At 48.0% G+C, this 5,201-nt stretch overlaps 1 protein-coding gene across 1 annotated transcript in view; it reads right to left on the bottom strand.

Moving 5' to 3' along the window:
- The window catches only part of LOC135243632 (double C2-like domain-containing protein alpha), a 29,953-nt gene extending 26,332 nt beyond the window's left edge, over window positions 1-3,621 (bottom strand). Inside the window, exon 1 of the mRNA XM_064315601.1 lies at window positions 3,177-3,621. The gene's annotated coding sequence lies outside the window, so the exon portion shown is untranslated. The remainder of the gene's footprint in view (window positions 1-3,176) is intronic.
- Between the last annotated feature and the right edge of the window lie 1,580 nt (window positions 3,622-5,201).

The following is a 5,201-nucleotide window of genomic DNA, read 5'->3' as shown; positions in this document are numbered from 1 at the left end:
TGTCTGACTAGGGGAATTCACTCCTGATACTTATTCTAATTAGATTTCTCCACCGTACGTGCGAATATATGCATGCCGACCATTCAGGAACGTTGAAGCCTTGAAAAGGAATGCCTATTCCATGACAAAACGGTTGACACTTATAATAAGTGTGTGGACTGCAAAGAGGTTCAGCTGTACGGATTCCATGCCCTGGGACAATATCATTGCAAACCTTTTTCTTGACATCCTATAAAATCATAGAGCATATGCCACTCAACTGGTCGCTGCACGATGTTTGTAAAATGTTCTTGGCTACGCTCCATAGAAACTCGGATCAGTAAGGATGGCTCCCAGGACCGTGGGCTGGCACTATAGCTGAGCTGCTGCAGATTGGACCTCAGCGATGCCATCACCTGACTGCGACTGGGAGTCCTCAATTACAGAATGTGATGACATCACAGAGGCAGCAAGACAGCCGGCGTTGCTTAGGTAAGATGGGTTGTTTGTCTAGTGATACTTTTGATTAGTTATAGTGCAGATTGTTGAGGTTAACGTTACACTTATTGATTATAAACGGGCTCTTTTGCATTCCTGACAGTAACACTGATGTTCTCTGCTACAGTACGTCACTCTGGACAAGAGCATCTGCCAAGTGACTGTAATGCAGTGTGATGTAATGTGATGTAATGCAGTGTAATGTAATGTAATGCAGTGTGATGGAATGGTTCTATTAATGGGCGAGATGTGTGTGGCAGTTAGTTCGGTGGCTGACTCTAAACCCATATATGAATCCCGCTGTGCTGTTTGGAGTCAAATTCCTGCCGTGGCTTTCCGTAACTCTCTCCCCACGTCCAAAAACAGCAGAAGGCACGAAGGAAGGGGCGAACTGTCTGCTCTTTTCAGGGAAGAACTGTGGTTCCGTGCAAATGAATAATAACAGTGAACATTTTTAACTGGCGTTTTTTTTTTAGCCGCCTGTATTCTGTACTCCCGAGGCCAGGGGGGCGGTAGAGAGCAGGCAGGCTGTCTGGGGCTAGCCGGAGTTAGCGTGTGTTAGAACGGCAGGTAGCGCACCGTTGTGCTGCAGCACATTGGCTGGAGGCGCTAACCTGTGCTCCGTGAACACGTAGCCCGCTGCCGATCCTAGCGGCCCTCAATGAACCCAGCGCTCCAGGCCGGAGGATCCGGAGGAAGGACAAGGGAAAGCAATAAATATCTGCTCTGTTATTTTTTTCCAGAGAGTCTGTGATTTTACTCTGAGGGAGAGAGAGAAGGCGATGCTTATCCCGAAGCATCACTCTACTGTAGAGGTAAATAGTTTCCGTCGAGGTGAATAGTTTCTTTTCTTTTTTTCAAACAAAAAAAAAGGGGCCCTTTGGAATTGGGGGGAAAGCTCTTTGCATTACATTCCGGGCATTGAGCAGATGCTCTTATCCAGAGCGACTTACACAACTTTTACACAGCATTTTACATTGTATCCATTTATACAGCTGGATGTATATCGAAGCAATGCAGGTTAAGTACCTTGCTCAAGGGTACAATGACAGTGTAGGAGTCGAACCTATGACCATTCGGTTACATGCCCAGTTCCTTACTCACTGTGCTGCACTGCCTCTGTGGGATGTTGAGTATTTCTCCCTCTGATCTGATTAAATGCGTAGAGAACCCAAGGGCCAAGTTGGGAGGAGGGTGAGGGTGAGGGTGAGGGCGAGGGAGGGCCTCGTTGAAAAGAGAAACGGGCGAAGACGTTCTCTCTGACTCGTCTGTCGCTGGGTTCCGCTTTCGGGGGCCCGAGAGCTCCTGGCTCCGGGACCGCGACTCCCACACACTTCTGTCAGATAATCCTGTCAGACAGCGGACCTTCGACGCTGCCGGGGAGAGGCGGCAGCGTCCGTGAAAGAGGGACCAGGAACGCAGCAGAGATGCCCGCGGACAAAACGCGAGGACAACAGATTAGACGAGACTTGGCAGTTGAAGAGGAGAGCCACCGAAACCGGCTCAATGCAGCAGCAGCAGAGCGTACTGCGCTGATGGCGAGGCGGGGGGGGGGGCGTGAACCTGAACTTGCATTCGAATTTACATTTGAACTGGCATTGTATTTGAATTTGAATTTGCATTTGCGCTCGCATTTGAGCTCGCAATTGAACTGGCATTTCAATTTGTATTTGAGCTTGCATTGGAACTGGCATTTCAATTGTACTCCGCGTACCCCCCAAGCACTTCCCCCACACAACAGAGCCAGCGCTCAACAGTGTCAAGCATAACGTGGAACATGATGGAAGAGAAAACAAGCTTCTAACTGCAGAGCATCCATCCCCTTGATGGACTCTGTATCCCCCTCTCTCTCTCTTTCTCTCTCTTCCTCACTCTCCCACCGCCCTCACTCTCTCCCTTTCTGTCTCACTCTCCCTCCCTTTCTGACCCTCCCTCCCTCACTCTGTTCCTCTCTCCCTTTCTTTCTCTCTCTGTCTCTCCTTGTTTCCCACTTCATTTCTCTCTTTCTCTCAATATCTCACTCTTCTCTTTCTCTCTCTCTCTCTCTCTCTCTCTCTCTCTCTCTCTCTCTCTCTCTCTCTCTCTCTCTCTCTCTCTCTATCTAAATGAAATGCACATATTTTGGCGCAGTCTCGGCCACTTTGTCAGTAAATCAAACTGTCAGTCAGTCAGTTGATGGATGGGTCGGTGAACGCGCCCCGCCGCTGATCGCGTTTGACAGACCGAGGGGCGCCGCGGCAACAGGCTGGCGGAAGCCGCGTTCCTCGTCCGCTCCTCACGACGCGCCGCCGCGCTCCGGCCGCAAACAAAGTCTTAACGCGCAGCGACGCGTCGAACCCAGAGACCCGGAGAGAGAGAGAGAGAAGCGCAGAGCCGCAGCCACGGGCGCTAACGCTACAGCGGCACTCTGACAGCTGCCAGATACACACTACACTACACACAGTGAGAGAGAGAGAGAGAGAGAGAAAGGAGAGAGAGAGAGAGAGTGAAAGAGAGAGAGAGAGAGAGAACGGAGAGAAAGAGAAGAGGAAGAGATGAGGGATAAAGCCAGGCTATCAGCCGAAGGTGAGAGAAAGATAAATGTACCAACATTTGCACAGACGATAAAGAGACAAATGTGCAGACAAGAGGCGTGGGGGGGTGGGAAATTAATTTTGAACTGAATCAAAAAGAATAAACCATAAAGAGTAATTTCTTACCTTGGTGATAGCGTGAGTGTGAAAACTCCTTCATACACGAGCAAATCCCAGAGCAAGGGGGTCTGGACTAACAGGTGGTGAAAAAAGAGACAGAGATGGAGAGTGGAAGGGAGAGGGAGGGAGGGAGGGAGGGAGGGAGGGAGCAAGGGAGGGGGTGTCAGAGGGAGAAGGTATTAAGTATTCATTAAAAAAAATCTATGATACTAATATTGCAAAGTTGAAATGGAGGGAGAAAAAAAGAGGGAGGGGACAGGATAAGGAGGGAAAAGAGGATGAAAGAATGGGTTGCGTAATACTGAAGAAAAAGAAATGGAAAGAGTAAGACAGAGATTTTTCCTGGAGATCCTGCTGTATGTGTGTATGTGTGTGTGTGTATGTTTGTGTGTGTGACAGTCTCCAGTCTCGCTCTCTCTCTATATCTCTCTCTCTCCCTCTCTCTCTCTCTCTCTCTCACACACACACACACACTCACAGTTCTATGCAGTTTCATTTTTTGCAATTTCCTCACGGTCCGAGAGCATTAATACCCACTGACAGTGTTAATGAACTGTACTGTCCAATCAGTGTGCAAGAATGTAATTAACCCTCCCCCCCACTCACACAGCCCCTTCCCCATCTCTCTCTCTCTCTCTCTCTCTCTCTCTCTCTCTCTCTCTCTCTCCCTCCCTCCCAGGCTGCATCCAGTTTCAGTGTTATACAGGATACTACAAGTATATATTTGCATCTCTCTCTCTCTCTCTCTCTCTCTCTCTGTATAATTAGAGTCTAATGACACCTCTGTCAGTGATAGACAGACCCTTCTCCCTCTGTTTCTCACTACAGTCGTATTGTCTTGCTACATCTGGTCCTCCCCGTCCCTGTATTCCTGTCAGTCAGGGTAGCAGTGTGAGTAAAACTGACAATAACAGTTAATCTGGGGAATGCTGTTGTGTGAGGAATTCTGTCATTCTGCAGTTTCCCTCATTAAAATTTCTCCTACCCGGTTCCTACTCCTCTTTTTTCTTCTCCGTCTCTCACCCCCTCCCTCCCTCCCTCACACACGCACACACAGACACACACACGTACACACACTCTGTGCCAAAGGGATTTCGCTTCTGTGTCTCTGGTATTTATGTATATTTGATGTTATTCTCTCTGTCCCTCCCCACTGCACTCTTGAGTACAACCACATTTTTTTTCCCATGCAGGCGCAGATTATTTGTTGTACAACAACAGATCTTAAGCATTAATTTCCTGTGATAACAATACCTCCTATTATCTAAGGGAAGCACAGTGATAACCTGCTGGTAGTCTCGTGGAACAGCTATGGTGCAGTAGACATGCTGAACCTCATATTACAGTATGGGGAAATATGTCGGTCTGTATGAGTGCCAGTCACACAGACAAACACAAACACGGAACCCTGGCCCTGCGTAAAGTCTTTGCTGCTGCCACCATGGCAACAAAATGATAGAACTTGATAGGTGTACATTTTGTATTTAATATTGTATTTAGTATGCGTACAAAGGACATTCCATTGGTTAACATGACTGAGCAGCCATACACCATGGTGCATGTGTTCTAATGTATTTCTTTGCATGCGCATGTATTTGTGTGTGTGTGTGTTTGTGTGTGTACATGTGCTTGCATGTGTGTGTGCGCGTATGTGTGTGTGTATGTATGCGTGTGGGTGTGTGTACGAGTGTGAGTGAGAGTGTTGTGTGAGTGGGAGTGGAATGCTGTTTGTGTGTGTGTGTGTGTGAGTGAGAGAGAGTGAGTGTTGTGTGTGTTAGAGAGTGTGTGAGAGTACTGTGTGTGTGCGTGTGTGTGTGTGAACGAGTGTGTGAGTGAGAATGGAATGCTGTGTGTGTGTGTGTGAGAGAGTATTGTGTGTGTGTGTGTGAGTGAGAGTGAGTGAGTGAGTGAGTGAGAGTGAATGAGTGTTGTGTGTGTGTGAGTGTGTGTGTGTGTGAGTTTGTTTGAGTGTGTGAGTGTGTGTGTGAGTGAGTGAATGAGTGTTATATGTGTGTGTGTGAGAGTGTGTGT

This window comes from Anguilla rostrata, chromosome 17 (genome assembly GCF_018555375.3).
Source record: "Anguilla rostrata isolate EN2019 chromosome 17, ASM1855537v3, whole genome shotgun sequence".
NCBI classification, from domain to species: Eukaryota; Metazoa; Chordata; class Actinopteri; order Anguilliformes; family Anguillidae; genus Anguilla; species Anguilla rostrata.
This window is presented reverse-complemented; position numbering and strand designations above follow the sequence as displayed.